Here is a 17861-nt window from a genome sequence, read left to right on the forward strand (position 1 = left end):
ACCTACTTGTTGGAATGACCGTCCACTGACTGTTCCTGGCTCTGGATGGCCCCTCGTGGGCTTAAGTGATGCTTGCCTTTCTTAGTGCCCCCTCCCCCGGGATCCTGCATTGGTCTTCCGTGCCTTGCAGTGGACTTTGTTTCTTTCCTTCCTCATTAGAGGCCCTCCTGGGTCTGAGCCCTGGACACAGAGATGATAAGGCCAACACGTGCATCAGGGCACAGCCACAGAAGATGTCATGGCTGAGGGTTGAATAAAGGATGCATTATCCAGATGGAGAAACTGAGGCCCAGGGTAGAGGTGGTTTTGCTCTTCCTTTAAAGCTGGAATCAGGCCTCCTCCCCCATCTTGAAGAGTCATGAAGATGACAGGGGACCGAAGGTGGGGTGTGGGGGATTGCAGACACTTGGCAAGTGTTGGGCCCTCCACCCCGTCCTGCCACACATAACTGAAGTGGGCTCAGCAGGCTGCGGGATCCTCTCAGAGGTGGAGCGACATTTGATAATTCTCTGCAGCCCATATGGCTCAGGTCTCCATGGTCCTCATGAGATCTGGCTGCCAGGCCAGTGGGGGTCCCACTAGGCTTGGGGAGCAGTCTCTTTATCACTGCAGCCCCTCCCAGGATGGACTTTGGAGTCAGTGATATGCCTACTCCAGGAGCAAGTGCTCAGAACTACCCCAGCACATTTGTGATGCTGGGAGCAGATGAGTCAGAGAGCAATTCCCAGGCACTCCAGGTATCAACCCAAACTAGGCCCTGGGGGCTGGAAGACCTCTTGCTCCCATTGGCCCCTAACCACCCTTTTGTAGGGGTCATTCTGATACGAGTTGTGCAAAATATACTTCTCAGTCCCTCTGGGCAATGGGGATTGAAGGAGCAAGAGCACATCCTGTGCTCAGCCCTCACCCACCACTGTCTACCCCGCGGTTCCACCTCCCAGCCTGCAGGACAAGGTGGCCCTGAGGATTGACTAGGACAGGGTCTTGCCATGCTCCAGTGAGAAGCCAATCTTGCGCTTCCCAATGACCACTTTGTGAAGGGACAGTGAATTGTTTCCTCTCCATAATTTTCTGCATGGAGGTCTCTCTGTTGTCCCCCAGCCACTTCCTCCTGACCTTGGAGGTGGCCCCCCGCACCCTGACTGCATGGCACACCCACACAATGAGCTGCTGTTCTGGAGGCTTGTCACAGAGAGCAAGCCTTGTCTTTAGTGGTGTGGGAGGAAGCCCCTGGCATGGGTGAATTTTCAGAAGGACCCACCTGGGCCATGGCCACACTACAAGGCTGCCTGGGCCTCCGTCCCACCCAGGTATCTGCTAGGAAGAGGACCAGCTCCCAGAGTGGAACGCTCAGGCCTTCTGATTTTCCTACCTTGGAACTGGGCCTTTGCCTTGGGAAGGCCACAGAACGTGGTGGAAGAAGCCCCCTGGAGCTGAAATTAAGTTTAAATCCCAGCTTGTGGCTTAGTTGACCACAGGCAAATAACCTAATCACAGTCTTTTCATCTTTGAAGTGGGGATCATAGAACCTCCCTGTGAGTAGGCTGCCACGAAATGGAAGCTCGTGTGATTAGCCATCTCTGTGACCCCTTAAGATCCACGAGAATTTTTAGGTATTTGACATTTCTTTCCAGAATCCAAGTCAGTGAGGTCAGCCCTGCCTCCAGCACACACTGTTCCTTCCTCAGTGGACGTGAACTTGGAAACCTTTCCTTGGCCACATCTTAACCAAACTCCTAGGCACTGATTGATTGAGCCCCTTAACCACTCCAAAAGGAGGAGTCTCTGTATTGAATGTAATATCTAGATGGGGCATGTGAAAACGTAATCCAGGTTACGTGATGTGAAAAGAGATGTTTGAGTTTTAGTGGATAAAATTCAGTCCCTTATGACAATATTTTCTTTCAACAGGAGAGGTTTTCCTGAGATGTCATCAGATGAAATATTATGGGAGAGTAGATAGAAGACTGGAATTGGCTGAGAAACAGGTCCAGGCATAAGCCCTTGCTCTACCCTATCCTGATCTGAGAACCTTGGGCCTCAATTTCCCATCTGTAAAATGGGAGTGGGGTTTGGACTAGTTGGTGCCTAAGGTGCCTCTCTACTTCTATATATCCTGTGTCTGCAACTGTTGGGCCGTTTGGAAAGCAGAAACAATTCCAGTTAGCAGAAGCTGCCCTTGGGGCCCACCATCGGTGCAAGAACTAGGCTCTGCGACTTTTCTGGGCCACCAAAGCTGGCTCTCAGAACTGCCTTAACTGGACCGCACAGCACAAGATGACCACAGTTCTCCCTGCATTGTGCCATGCGTGTGTAATTAACAGACGTTGCAAAGTGTATCTAGCATATCTAGCAGATTTTTAAAAATGACTTCCAAAGATTATAAAAGACTTTAATTAGAATTTCACAAAGGTGGAGGCTGAGGATTTGCTAATTGCCATGCTATATATTTTTTCAGCTTCGGAGATACGAAAGAGCGAACAGTGTTTTAAGGCCACGGTACAATGTGACAACAGTGATAGATATGCTAATTTCTTCATTCACTCCACTTCACTTCTTTTATTCTTTCCAATTAAAGCAAATGCTACTGAAACTGTAATTAAGCCAGGGCTGGGCCCTGATTGCCTGCTGTTTTAATGAAACCCTATTGATTTTTCTTTTCTTTCTAATGGCCACACATGGCGCCCGATGGTCAAACACATGCCCTGCTACAATGTCCCAGTAAAACTTAATTTTGGCTTGGGAAGCTGGAGCCCGATGGAGAAGTGTATCAAAAGGACTGTTTACCCACAGCGGCGGTGTGTGAGCTTCCTCCCATGAGGTCACGTTGAGGCGAGAAACACACTGTGGCCGTCCAAAAGGAACGCAATGCATCCAAAGGAGAGATCAAACTCCCTTAGTCCAGTGCTGTTTCCATGAGGAGCAGCATGTTAGTTAAGCTCTGGTGGCTCAATGAAACTAAACGTTAAAATCCGAACAATTTGGAGCCCTGGAAATATGTATTCTTGACAGATATTCACAGACCAGAGAACAGTTTTGGAGACAGAGTATCGAAAGGACATTTTACTTCTCTTTGGCAATTCATTTGAAAAAACAGTCTTTTATGGACGGGCCGTTTTCCTGAGATAATTCTTGCACATGCAGCGAATACACAGGTGTCATGCAAATAAGCTGCGGGGGAAGGAGTGTTGAGGACTGAGTACAACAAATATTTAATGATGCAAATTAACATTCTGGTCAGAAAGCATGGTTTCCGATATTGTGGCTGGTTTTCTACACCTAGCAACAGGCTGTCACCACGTAGGACTTGGTAAGGAAGCGTGAGCTTGTGTTTCCTAAACAGCTCTAAGTTGTTTGAGCAGAATCATTGCTCAGGGCGCAGTCAGGGCTAGAGGCAGCCGGCAGCAGAAATCCCCCCCTGCATTTACGAGCTGGTTCTGATCAAAGCCTTCGTCGCTGCCTTTGTGGGTTGTGGGAAGCGTGGGAATCAGGTGTGGTGCACGCTGCGACAAACTAGATCATCCTTTCCTCGTTCTCCTCGGCCCACGCCCCATTCCACTTCTACCAACTTTTCATCCATCTAGAGCTTCGTCCCATATGGGGTAAATGGATGAGATTCCTAAAGTATTGGGGCAGACATATTATTGTTGTTCTGTAAAAAAGATGCCAGAGGGCTGGCCGGTTAGCTCAGCTGCTTAGAGCGTGGGGCTGATAACACCGAGGTCCAGGGTTCCATGACTGTACCCGCCAGTCGCCAACACAAGACAAAACGAAAAAACCACATGCCAGAGCACAAGACGCCTCCCTCCTGCCCTGGCCAGAGCACCAGGTGGCAGCATCGTCGTCACTGGTATTGTTCCGTGTGTCCTCAGCACCGCTCCAGTGTGTGGGCTGCCTGCTGTGTTCCAGGCACTGGCTAGGTGCTTTACACAGGCTGTCTCCTGATGCCCCCATGATACCCCCGGGGACTAGCAAAGGAAACAGGCCATGGGGGATTACGCTGTTATTAAAGGTGTGTAGCTGAGGCAGAGAATGTGAGCAAAAAACAAACTGCTCTCCAGGCAGGACAAAAGGAATGAGCCCTCCAGTGTGATGTGGGTTCAAATCCTGCTTTCACCCTGACTGCCGGGCTTCGGTGACTTGCCCAGCCCATTCTCCCATGCAGGTTAGTCCCCTCTCCTCTCCCTGCCTATGCCATAAGGTCCCCAACCTGAACCTTACTCCCAGGTAAGCTGGGGGCAGCTTAGTGCACCTGCACACTGTTGATAGGTTGGGCTCAATAGTTCTTTGTGTGTCGGGGGGAGAGGGCTGTCTTATGCTCTATGGATTGTTTCACCACATCCCTGGTCTCTGCCTCCTAGATGCCAGTAGCACACCCCCAGCTGTAGTTGTGACAACCAAAAATGCTCCCAGACATTGCCAAATGTCCCCTGGGGAGCAAAATTGTGCCAGTTTGAAAATCACTTTTCTAGGCATTTATATTTTGTTTGCTTAGGGCTAAAAAACTTAGTATCTTTTCAAAATGTGCTCACCAAATGCATTGTTTTACTCTAACAGCCTATGCCAAACAATTTGTGTAGCAACATTCTTCTTGTAAATAAAAAGGAAAATTCAAAATTAAGACTTAAAGCATAAAAAAAGACCATATTGATTTTTTTTTTTTTTTTTTTTTTTTACATGACTTAGGACCTTTTCTAAGAGAATTTTTGGGAAAGAGCATGCACGGGGAGTCAGAGACCGGTGTGTAGTTGCAGGCTGCTGCGCGCTGGCTGGGACCTTGGCAAGTCCCAAGTCCCTGGAGCCGTGAGTTTTTTGTAAGTAATGCAAGGAAGATGTTACAGTGATTCATCTCTGAGGGTCCTGATAGGACTGACATTCTTAATAATTGAACAGAAGCATAATGAGGTGGAACAAGTGGGGAATCAGGGAATTTCCAGGTATGGGCAAAATTCACAACATCTGAGAAAGGCAGAGAGAGAGAGTGAGCAGGCAAGGGCATAAAAAAGATGCAGAGAGCTGAGGGGAGAATCTGGCACCCAGAATTACTACCGATTGTCAATAATCAGTCAAGTACCTGGCCTGAAATCATGTAAGGCTTCTACCCAGTCTCGTGGAGGCCCATCTGTTTATATAAGGAAAGTCACAGGGAAGGCTGGATTTGTTTTACAGAGATTCGCTTTGCCTCCACATCAGGAAGGCATTACTTATTTATTTATGTTTTTTAAAAGGGTTGTTTTGTGGTCCAGGCCCGCTTGTATCCTGGCTGGCACTGCTCGGGGTCAGGGCAGAAGCCTGTATTGTGGGATGCTGCAGGATTCTGGAAGCCAGGAAGGTGAGGGGGGGTTACAGCCAGAGCAAAATTACCCCAGACAAGGGAGAGAATTTGGAGTTGTTTGAAGAGCACGGTAAATTAAAGCTGCTCATGGGCCAACCCCGTGGCTCACTCGGGAGAGTGCGGCACTGGGAGCACCGAAGCCGCGGGTTCGGATCCTATATAGGACTGGCTGGTGCACTCACTGGCTGAGCGCGGTGCGGCCGACACCAAGCCAAGGGTTCCGATCCCCTTACCGGTCACAAAAAAAAAAAAAAAAAAAAGCTTCTCTTCTTAGGGCTGGTTGCCCCCTCTGCCCAAAGCAGAGAATTTAGGCCTGTTCTCCACCTAAGTACCCGTGAATGAAGGGAGTATGACTGCTCTGTTCCTTGGGAAAGAGCTGGCCTCCTAATGGACATCGAAAAACCTCCCTTCCCGCTTGCTCTGCCTTTATTTCATTATTTAGGACCCACATCTGTAGGAATAAACCACCTTTTGAGAACCCCATAGAACCAGTGACCTTCTTTTTACAGATAAAAGGGAAAGCCAGATTTTTTTAATTGGTTTTTTAAAAATTGCATGTACTTTTGACAGAGACGAAAGACCCTTTTCCTGGATGTTAGCTCTGACATCTTGCTTGTTAGGACCGGAGAGAGAAAAAAATGGACCCTACAAATGGAGCTGCAGGGACCCTGGAAAAGGGGACACCATCATGCCACCATCGAGTTCTGTCAACTGTCAAGTTAATTAGAACAAAATTAAAAACACATTTGCCAAGATGTTCCGCAGCCAAACCAGTTAAATAGAGATTTTAACAAAATTGAAAGCATATTATACTGAGATTTGTGGATTCTGGCCCGGTGAGTGAGTGCTGAAAGTGTGATAAAATAACAAAATTGCTGCCTAGTAATCTATAGAATAATATTGTCAACTAATGGATTATAATAAAATAAAAGCTGTTATTAGGGTAAAACATCATAAAAAAAACTCCAACTTTTATTTGCAGCACCTCCCCCTTAATGGTTTTGAGCATTTTGAAAGGTAATTTAAACAAGTACATTGTGTCCTTATTGAAACGGCTTCATCTCGCTAGCTGCTGAAAATGGCTTTAACCATGCCTCTGAACAAAAGCACCCCTAATAAGACAACAAAAAGCCCAAAGCAATGGCCCAGGAGCATCGCGCTCTGGCAAGGAGCGGGCGCCTGCTAAGGCGGCGGCTTTCTCCTTGCATGTAATTAGATGAATTAAAAGGACAAAGTGGTTAATGTAACTGTTGTCGGGGGTGGGGGGGGGGGGGACCCAGCCCTTTTCATCCCGTCCATTTCAGACAAGAGCTCCTGGCTTTTGCTTCAGCAATGCAGGGAAGAATGTCGCCATGTCGCGGGCGAGGGAAATTAACAAGCTTAATCTGCGAGGAATCTGCTCCGAGTCAGGGATGAAATGTATCTCGAGCAACGAAAGGCTAGTCATTCCTGCCTCCTTTTTATATGCCTAATAAAACTTACAATAAATTAACTGCATTTTAGTTTGCAGCCAGGCTCTGTTCATCAGGGATGAGGCGCCAGGTAGTCAAGTTACAAGAAGGCTCCCGCTGGTGCACGTCAGCTATGCAGTGGGACAGGCGGGCTTCACTCTAATTAGCCTTCTTTCCCATGTTGTCACTGGGTTTCATGTCTTTTAGTAACAGGGTAGTGAGAAGGGGCATGTATATTATCAATCCAGCTCACTTGACTGAGGGGGAGTAGGACCCTTGGAGAAAATTTCTCCAAGACAAATTGATTCTTCGATAACCCTACATCTAATTGATACCATGATGTTTCCTTGATAACTTTATATGTTTATTTTCTGTGAGCTACACCTATTCTTCATACTGACATATTGGGAATGTTGCCATCGTGGTAACATCTTAGAGTAGACAGAAAAACAAATCTCCTTCGGGCCCTTAGTTTTGTTCTCTGTAGAGCTGGGTTCAGTGCCTGAGAAACTCCATAAATGGCAGCCAAGATCATCGACAGGGAACAGACACCATCCCTGCCTGCCATTTTGTACTCTTGGCCTAACATTGATTCAAAATAGCAACTTGGAGCCTTCCTTGACCTGTTGGTAAAATATGACTTTGTTTTATGATAAAAAATAGAAAGAGGAAAATTAAATTCATTAGCTCCAATTACTAATGATTCATCTGGCTGGTTAATGAAGCTGCACATTATGCTAACAAGATCAAGGCAAAGCATAGCATGCAGGGACTGGTGGCTGCAGCAAGCTGTGCCCTGCTGTGCTGGAGATGCACAGCTGAGGAGCTCTGTGTCTTGAGATGGGTGGCACTGCGTGGGCGCTGGGGCGTGGGCTGCGTACAGACAGAAGGCTGGGGGTGCTGGGTTTGCCTCTCAGGGAGATCTGAGGGGGCTCGATCAGGAACTGACAACACTCCGGGGTGCTGACTGAGCCCCGAGCCCTTCTCTGCTTTTCTGGGTGTAGGGAGGGATGGGGGAGGCCTCAGTGGGAGACTCGTGCTCAGTGCAGACATTCAGGGCGAAGGTTGGGCTCAAGGCCCCTCGAGACTCTGGAGCTTCAAGTAGCCTTTGGGCTGGGGACGTGGGACAGTTACGAACAGAGAGACTGTGGAGTGGGTCCATGCCCTCTGTGGTCTCAGCCATTTGCTAAGCCACTGTGATACCAAGAACTGGCAAACTGGAGGGGAATGATGGGTCTCTGGAGCCAGACTTTTGGGTGCAGGGAGACTCTTGACAATACTGTTTATGTAGAGGATCACCAGACTTTCCCTGCTCACTTCTGCAGACCAAGCAAGACTGCAGTGGGTCTGTTGCCTTACCCTGCTTTACTGTCTCTGCTTCGCTTCTGTGAATTCTGGTACCTGCTCTCGGATTTTTCCAGGGCATCCTTCCCTAACTGTCTGTCCAAAGCAGGTGGGCCTCCTGCTGCTGTCCGAGTGGCCGGAGGACGACTCTGTCATTATTTCCACTGCTTGGACCGAGTTCATCTGATTCTCATTCTATTAAAAACACTCATCAAATAGCAAGAATAACCCTGCTGCTATGCTGCATAGTGAAAAACCGAAAACCTTGAGTTGAATCCCAGCCCTCCTGCTAGCTGTGTGACTTTTGGCAAATCCCTTCAGCTCTTGGGTGTTAGTGACAATAATGTCTCTTGCTGATGTCAGAACGATTGTGAAGAGGTTCACACCAAGTCATGTCTGTAAAGGCTGTTTAGAAACAGTGAAGTGTTAGGTAGTGTGTCCGTGCCTCCATGTGAGTTCTCTTTCCCATTCTCTGGAATTGTGGAAAAGTCAAACGTCTCTTATGTCTGTCGAGTCCATGCTTCCTGGGAGTTGGGCTCAGGAACTGGGCCAGTGGGGTCGCCCTTGCAAGCTGCCCCTTAGCTGTCCTCCTCCCCTCTCCGAGGATCAGCGCCTGTGTCACTGTTGTTACCGTCACGGTTGTCCTAATTGTAGTCAACGTCTCAGCCACAATTGGTTAAGCACTTACTATCTGCCATGCTGTTCCAAATGTGATCCCCATTTAGGTCTCAAAAAAAGATTAAGAAAATCAGGGCATTCCTTTATCAGTAGCCCCTGGTTTGGGAAGGTTTGTGTCTATCTGTCTCTAAGGTATAAAATCAAACAGTCATCTTAATCCCGGGGAAGAGCACGAGTCAGAGAAACTTGACTCCACAGCTGTCTGTTGCTTACAACCCGCATGCCAGGTGCTGTGAGGTGCAGGTGTTGATCGAGAGGTGTGATCTGGTGGGACCACTGAGGCTGGGAGACTCTGGGCAGTTCTGAACGTGGCCAATAGTTGCGGCGGTCTGGCTTTCATAGGCATTAAAGGTCTTTTTACTAAAAGATTGTACTTTGCAAAATTATGTTAAGCCAATTAACAAGGTGAATGGACTTTGGACCTCATAAAAATGATCATTTTCCCAATATAATTTAATATAAACATGTCCTTTGTAGGGTGAAAAGCCTTTATATTACATATTCCCAGGAAGTCGATGGAAAATGGAAGTCAATGGAAAATGAAATTAATATCTATGTGAACCTTAAAATTAAAAAAAAGTAAATATATTGAAAAGAAACAAGAATAATACACTCCTTTGGCATCTGGGGTTTTGCTGCGGTGGTTGTGGCTATTGCTTTTCTTTTTGCTCCTGGTAAGAAAGCAGGTCGATGACCCTCTCATCTGAGAATGGACTTTGGTGAGGGGTGGGCAGACCCCAGGCTCTAGGCTACAGTAGCAGCTCTTGCAACAAAACAAAATCAGAACTGGTGCAGGGAGCCATCTTCAAACAGGAACTTGGTGCATGTCACGCATATAGATTTAAAAAACACAGAACAAGGGGACATTTTTGATTGACAGCCTTTCTGATCTGATGCACTGTAATAGAAAGTAGTTATCAAGGCACAAGTCATTCCGATTCACTGAGAAATGGCTTGTTCCTTGGCTCCCAGTGAGAAAGTCACAAACCTGGGGGGCTGGTGGGATGGGGGGGTTCGTGACTCAACAGTCCCCCTAAGACTCTTGTGCAGGCCTGTAGCTCACTTTGTTTGGGCTGATGTCTCTTTTCTCTCTGTTTAAGCAGTTTTTTAGCAATGCCCTTCTTGGGTTTGGAAGTTTCCCTCTGAGATGCTGAGCCCTGCATGTGGGAAAGCCATGGAAGCGGGTGCTGGCTCACTTTTCCTCCCCGCCCTTCTCTGGTCACCTTCTAAAGCCCCACGCCCGCCACAGAAGGACGCCTCTGGGCACATGAGTCCTCTGAACTCTTGGCCCGCAGGGCAGCCCACCCTTTGGACCCACTGAATGAACTGCTATAAATCACTCCCTGTTGTCTAACTGCGGCTGGGGGAGCAGGCGAGGAAGGGGCTACCCCATGCCCTTGCTGTTCTCCTGCCTGGAATGTGTGGTCCTTCACTCTCCTCCATTCTTTGCTCAGTTGTCAACTTACCTGCAAGGACTTCCTGACCACTTGCCTGAAAGAGCCCGCCCTGTCCTCTGCCTCCACGGATGTTTCTCCGCAATGCTATGGCCATCCGGCAGGCTGCACGTTCTGCCTCCCGGTTTGTTTCTCGTCCGTCTCTTCTCTCTAAAATGCAGGCTCTGTGAGGGCAGGGCTTTGGGTTGGGCTCACTCTTGGCCGTCTTCCTAACACCTAGAATGTGGGCTGCTCACTGTGCATGCGCCGAGCATGCTCCACGGAGACCCTTTTAATGAGCTCAGGAATAGACTTTAAGAAAGTACGGGGCACAAGGGACCCTGGTGGCACTGTGTCGCAGCTCCAGCCTATCCTTCGACAGAAGTTGCCTTTGGTCATTTCTACTGTTCATACTTGCTATGGGGTGGGGACTTTGGGGTCCGGTATGTCTGCCTTCTGTTGTCACATGCCTGTCCTACAATTGTCCTTGGCTTGGCACACAGCAGACATGTAGAAAGTACAGCTACTTTACAAAAGAGCAAGAAAATTACAAACATGCACAAAAGCAAGAGAGATAAGTGGTCAAAGTGAAACCAAACCACCCTATCCAGCCTGGCTCAGTTTACCCTCTCCCACCCAGCTTATCTATTTGGTTTGTGCAGCAAATATTGAGGGTCTGATCTGCGTGAGGTGCTGCTGGGTGCTGGGGTGTAACAGTGAGCAAGGACACAACGGCTCACCCTTCCACAGGGAGGCAGACATGATAAAAAATGAGCATGTAAACTAAACACAGTCTTGCACCTTATTATAAGGGCAAGGGGGACAGAGAAAAGTTGGGTGATAATGGGTTACAATGGTCTGACTTGGCAGATGGCCCGGCAGGCAAAGTGGTGCGTGAGATGGAATCTGAAGGTGAGCTAGTGAAGTGGGACATGGGGGAGAACATTCCAGGCAGAGGAAACAGTGTGGGGAGACCCTGAGACAGGAAGGGTGACAGCACCATTGAAGAACAGGAAAGGAAAGCAGTTTCTTCTCACCTTCAGCCCGGTCCCTGGGGAAGCATCTGCCTCTTTTTTTCTGGGGTCAGGGTTTGAAGGGAAACTTGCCTTTTCCAAAACTCCCTGAACCTGGCCATGTGTACCTTCTGGAATGTACTTGGCACCTTTTGGATGTCCATGCCAGCCCTAGTCCCTTTCTGCCTAGGAGGAGCCCCCCAGTCAGGGAGGAAATGACAGCCAGTCACCTTTCTGAAGCCTGGATACCTCCCTGTCTGTACCCTATAGCAGTGCTGCGTCCCTAATGCCCCTGGAAGTCTCCCCCATGACCTCTCAGCTCCAGGTTTTGTGGAAATTTTCAATTAAAAGTAACTGAGCTGGAGGCGTGAGGACAAACTGCCAATGGGTGACACAGGGATGCCCCTTTCACTGACCGAGGGTAGAACACGGGATTAATGGTCTTGAGCTTCTGACATAGCGTGCCACTTGTACACATGTAAACTATGACATCCCAACTGTAGGCTAATTACCTAATCACATAGTCAGTTAGGTCTGAGTGGTGAAAATCCTAATCTGGGTGATCGCACTGAGTAACGCCTTAATTAATGCCTTTAGAGATCCATTTTCTAAAATGAGATTCTCTCTATGATAGTCACAGCAATGGTGCCATTTTAGTGGACGGACACTGTGGCTTTCCAGTGACCAGATGTGGACCTTGGTGGCAATTTCTAACCAACCGTCATTGACCACATAGAGGGGAGGAGCTATTGTTCCACACACCACCTGCCACAAAGCCAGAGACAGTCCCTGTGTCATGGTGGCATCTTCTGAGCAAGACTGAGCCATCCTTGCAGTGTCTTACCTGCAGGCTGTAGGGCCTGTTTCCACAGTTGTGGGGCCTCCAGCCCCCAAAAGAGATTCAGTCCATTACATGTCAAGGCCTCTGTGAGTGTGTCACGTGTGTGTGTTTGTTGAAGCCCAAAAAAGTGCTCCAACATGGTCTCTGCTTTTGAGGAGCACTCACCCACTCATTCATGTCACAAAGGTATTGTTTGAGCACCTACTGACTACCAGGCCTTGTTTGAGGGTTCCTGCCCCCAAGGAGCTCTAAGATGATAGGGGAGACAGCAAGGGAGCAAGGGCTGAGTGCTAACAGTGGCCAGCGCTTCTGTCCCGAGCACCACCCAGGCCTCAGAGAGTGACTCCTGCCTGAGTTCTCAGGTTTTTGGAAAACCAGGGGGGTCAAGTGAGATGAGGGGAAAAGGGAGAGGACACGAACAATTTTGGTTTTTCTAAATCACTAATAGCCAGCCGACACTCCTGTGCTAAGGGAACACACTAATAAAAATGTTATTTATGAAAAAAGTTGGGGGCTGAAATGATAGATTATACCATCCAGATCAAAAGTACAGAAGGTCCTGTTAGACACACAGTTTTGGAAAGGGTAGCTGCCATGTTCTACATCATCAGCTTGAAGTACAGATGATGAACTTTTCGAATGGCCACATTAACTGCAAGTCCAGTGTCTCTCTTGTGGTTTTCTCTTCTCTCTCGAGCTGGGCAAGGATCCAGAGAGGCCAGACCTGCTGCAGAGGTCTCATAGACCGAGAACTGGGGAAGCTGGCCAGTCCATCCATCTGGGATTGGGGAGAAGGGGCTGGTTAAAGGCTGTGGGTGTTTCTGTCTTTACTACAGGCATTGCTTTTGGGACTTGGCTCCTTCTGTCTGGTGCCCTCATCTGTGGCCAGGCGGAGGCCCTTGTTGTCCTGGACTCCCACACAGCAAGCACAGTTAGACTCCCTTGAGCTCAGGTTTCTGCAGGCTCACCCATGCTATTCTCTCTGCCAGGAGCATTTTCTCTCTCCTCTGACCCTAGCCCCCAGCTCCTGGATAATTCTGAGAAGGCTTCAAGTCTCAGCCCAGACTTCCTTTATCCATGTCCACATATGGCCCCCAGTTCTGCAGGATTCATGGTTGTTATGAGAAAGGGTTGACACAGTTACTCAAAAAACATACCTTTCTGGGTCCACCCGCTCTGTCTGGGCAGGGTTGGCATTGGATGTGTGCTGTTGTCCCCAGCAGCCCCCACAATACCTGGCTCATGGGGATTACTCCACGCTTGGGAAAGTCGTGATCTACCAAGCTGCTGTGTGGCACCGAGTCCATCTTCTAAAAATAACAAGAAGTTAAGCATGAGTAGGTTATAGTCTTCACGTGGATGGTAGTCTGCATGTTTTCTCCTGAATATCCTCATCTTTCCTTCAGGAGCTTGGAAGCTCCTTAGACCATGACAACAAAGCAGCCAGTGGCTGTGTTGAAAACCCTTGGTCACAGCACCTTGGCACGTGGGAGTCGGTGCTTTTGCTTGATGAAACTGATTTTTCACCTTTAAACTAGCTGTTTTGGCATGATGTGGACGAAACACTAGGAAAAGCACTATTTGAGTATTGAACCATCTTCTGTAGTGACACTAAAAACCTTGGTGAGTTCCAGAGTCCAGTGCTGAGTTATTGAATGGCTCATTTGATCATAAAGCCTCCTGCCCCATGACAGAAACACTCACCAATGGGAGGACCGTTTGCTTGGAAAATGGCTGCTGATCTGGGTGTCTACTCATGTCTCAGTCTAACTTTTCCTTTTACATGAGGGTGTGTTGTATATGGAAGAAAACTGACTGAGGTGTCTCTCATGTTTTGAGAACAGACTCCCTTACATAGCCTGATTCATACAAAATCAAGACGCTTGCTGTGTAGTTTGAATAAAGGCTGAGATCATGGGAGGGTGAGACCCCACAAGGGCTTCATTGCTGAACGTTTCCTGTTTGAACAAGGGCTGGTCTGTGGGTGCTTTTGGTTGTGTGTCCCAGTGTCCTTTCCCTTCCTTTCTCCTGCTTTCATGGTAACAGTCCCTCTTTTTGGGGGGGACCCCTTTTGTGCTCCATGCAGTCCTGCTGGGGCTGTGAATCCCAGTGAGTTGCCCCCTCCTGGCCACACGGGGAAGCGCGTGACCCAGCAACACAGCGATGATCTTAGCAGTGGCCCTGTGGCTGAGACTGGGTGCCTCAGGGTCCTGCCCCATGGCTGGTAGAAGAAAGACACTCTTTCTCTGCCTGGCTGGCTCAGCTGGGGCTGCTGGCAGCCGCGTTCCCCTATCTGTAGCTGGAGACAGCAGTAGCTGGAGACAGCAAGAAGGACGAGTCTGAGACAGCAGAGACAAAGGGACTGTGAGGTGGGTGGTCGGCTGTTGAAAGGTTGGGGAGAGGTACAATGCAGAGAGGTGCAGATAGAGGTGGAAAGAAAGACAAAGAGGAGTTGAGAAAGCCCCTCCACTCCCGACTTCTACCCACCCACACACAACTGGGTTGCAGATTCAATCCACAGGGTACTGACTCTCCAGCTCGTCTTCCATTTTGGGCTGCCCCAATATTCCGACACCCTAATAAATTCCCTTTATTTGCAAGGTAGTTTGAGGAAGGTTGTGATCACGTGAGAACAAAGGAGTCCTGGCTGATTCGAGGGGAGGAGTCTCCGCAAAACAGAAAATGCTTTTTAGTTGAGCAACAGGACACTTCAGAAGGGACATAATGGTGCCCCGAAGATTCTAGAATATCAGTGTTGGAAAGGACCAAATCTATCATTCAGTTCAACATTTCCCAAATTGTGGACAGTGGCCTGCAGTAGCTTTGCAGGACTTCAAAGATTTCTTTAGAAGTGTTTGTTGGTCATGGAAGTGGGAGATAATGGATTGAATGAAGTTGCTTAGCAGGCTTCTCCCCTGCAGGACTTTCCAGAGCCTTTACGACGTTAAGCTGCAGGGTGAGTCTGCAAGGGAAGAACGGAGAATGCAGCATTTCCCAGACACTTAATCAGGAAAGCCTTTAGCGTGCAGTAACGCTGCACAGTAGTAATGAAGTTCAAGCCACTACATTAGTGGCTAAGACTCAGGGACACTGAGGTAACACAGCTGCTGCCCGGCCTAGAAACTGGGGCCCATCCAGTGTTCTTCCATTGCCTTCCACCTTCTCCCCCCCACCCCCAGTGTGCTGCAGAAACAGACTTTCTAACTTAACAAGGTGGGTCCCTGCTGGCAAGGCCCTTGCCTCTGAGCAAAGGCTGTGAGTGTCTGTGGTCATGACAGTAAAGCATTGGCTGGGACATGTAAATGGCTGCGTCCAAAAGGGATTGCACAGTGTATTCCCATCTAATTCTAACTAGCAACATCGTGGTTCCCAGGAGAGCTGGCCCTAGGTGACATACGGCCACTATTACAGCACCCAGTTGGCCAATGTCTTCCACTGTGATGGACGTTCATCTGGAAGGTCATTACCACAGGCGTTGGAAGTGCCCCCACATTTTAGAAACACTAAATAATTAATATTGGCAGCCGAAAGAAGAACTCAAGGCCAGCCTTTGTCAATGCACCCGAAGTGGATTTTGACTTGCCGTCACTGTCGTTCAGTGTTGTGCAGGGAGTGATGGCAAAGCCGTGGAGTGGCTTCGTGTCCCTGTTCTCCAGCATGTGAGAAATCGACAGATCTCCCTGGACGACGGTGCATTTCCATTCAAGTGGGAAAACTCCACAGTGCACAGCACAGTGTTTTTTCTCTTCTAAGTTCTGGGTCAGTATTGTTCAATGTAACACTCACGTGTATGCATGTGCATGTATGTAACTCGTTGGTGCCTTCCATGACGTTACTTGAATGTTTCTTTAGGATTTCTAGCTATAGTAGCCAGAAAGATCATGATAGTTGAGATAGTCCCACTTCGGTGGACCTAAAGCCATTTTCTAACCAATGGCAGGAGTGGGTCTGAGTCGGTGACTTAAAGGCCTGTTATAAAAGGGAAAGAGACAAGGCAACTCTTGGGGTCCCCCTGGGAACCTGGAGCCTCATGTGGAGCATGAACAACTTACAGCTGGATGGACACATCCTAGATGAAATACAGTGACAACAGCTACAGCAACAAGCAATGAAGGACACTTTCCACGTGCCTGAGGCTGTACTGGGCACTTCATGTGGAATGAGCTTGACCTTTGGGGCAGGGAGATCCAGGCTCACATGTCGGCTCTGCTGCTTCCTACAATGTGTTCAGAGGCAAACCAATGAGCCTCAGTATCCCTGAGACTCAGTTTCTCCATCTGAAATAGGGACCCTAACATCTTCCTTGTAAGGTTATTGTCTGATGGAAATCTGTGCATATGAGACTATTTAAACCAAGCGCATCGCACAGCACCTGACATACCCTCACCAGGGACCCGCGCTGGGGCTGGTTCTCAGCATCAGATGAAGCTCTGCATCTGGAAGGTCAGGGTTTAATCTTTGAGCACCTGGGTCTGGCTTGGGACCAGGGTCTTCCCTGAGCTGGGCCTGCCGCTGTGGCATCAGAGGATCTGGGTGGGTGGGTTTTGTTTATTCCATTTCAACCTGAGCCTGTGCAATGTGCCAGGCACCTATGTTGGTCACCGGAGCCTTAAGGATTAATCAGATATGTGGTCCTTGGATGTGCAGATGTGTCCAGGCCTCATGTGTCCCTTCTCATCCCCTCCCCTAATCCTTCTTAAGCCCCTTCTTGGAAACCTCTTAGAAGACATACCTAGGAGCCACCCCCAGGGGATGTTCTCTCCTGTGTGGAGCACGTCATGTCCTCATGAAATGCGCCCCATCTCCACGCAGACACAAAGCCCAGAAGCTGGGAAGCACTTCAGTCCTATGCTCTGGACTCCACAAGGCCAGCGGAACAGAACCAAAGGGGCGGGTTGCCGATCATCTGGCTGAGACGAAAGGAGAACAAAAGTGGATTTTTTCCCTCTCTTTCTTTCTCTCTCTCTCTCTCTCTCTCTTTTTTTGGTCTTGAATAATCCAAGTCACTAGCGCTGTTCTTTCTGTGCTCAGAGAAAGGACCACCAGGATCTCATCTGAGCATTCCTTTGTTAACCAAGGGTCCCAGCTCCAGTGCCTTATTAGGGCGATAAACAGAGAGATGGTGTATCATAGAGGCTGTTGTCCCTCTGCCAGCATTAAATAATTCTAGTAGCTGCTTGATGGGGTAAAGCAATTACGATGCATTTTTCATTCAATCAACTGAATCAATTAATTGCTTTACCCACATAGGAATAACAAAAAACAAATCCCAAAGCCTTCTTGTTAAACAGTAAGCATGCTGGATAGGCTGTTTTTAAATCCAACATTTACATGAAATTATCTTCTTATATAATTAACAGTTACCAGTTAATAAACATGCCTGAGATAAAAGAGTAGCCCTATTAATGAACAAAATGAGACAGCACACTTAGCATGCTAAAGGTAACAGCAGCAGGCAGGCTCCATCACAGCTGCGAGCCCTGCCGAAGACGTTTCTGGAAGAGCTGTTCTCAGAGTTCATGTGGACAGTTGAAAATTAGACAGAGAGAGAGAGAAAAGAGAAGAGAAATAAAGAAGACTGTCATTAAAAAACCTCTTGGATAAAAAATATGCTGCACTTCTTAAGAGACTTGGGGGGGGGGTGTTTCCCCAGGAAAGTGCTTCATATTATTAGTAAATATTTTGTTCCCCCCAACAGGAAAAGGTCTAAATTTCCAGTATTGTCCACAAAAAGAAAACTTGAGAATGATGTGGATGCAAAGGCCT

Source organism: Cynocephalus volans, chromosome 7, assembly GCF_027409185.1.
Source record: "Cynocephalus volans isolate mCynVol1 chromosome 7, mCynVol1.pri, whole genome shotgun sequence".
Taxonomy (NCBI): domain Eukaryota; kingdom Metazoa; phylum Chordata; class Mammalia; order Dermoptera; family Cynocephalidae; genus Cynocephalus; species Cynocephalus volans.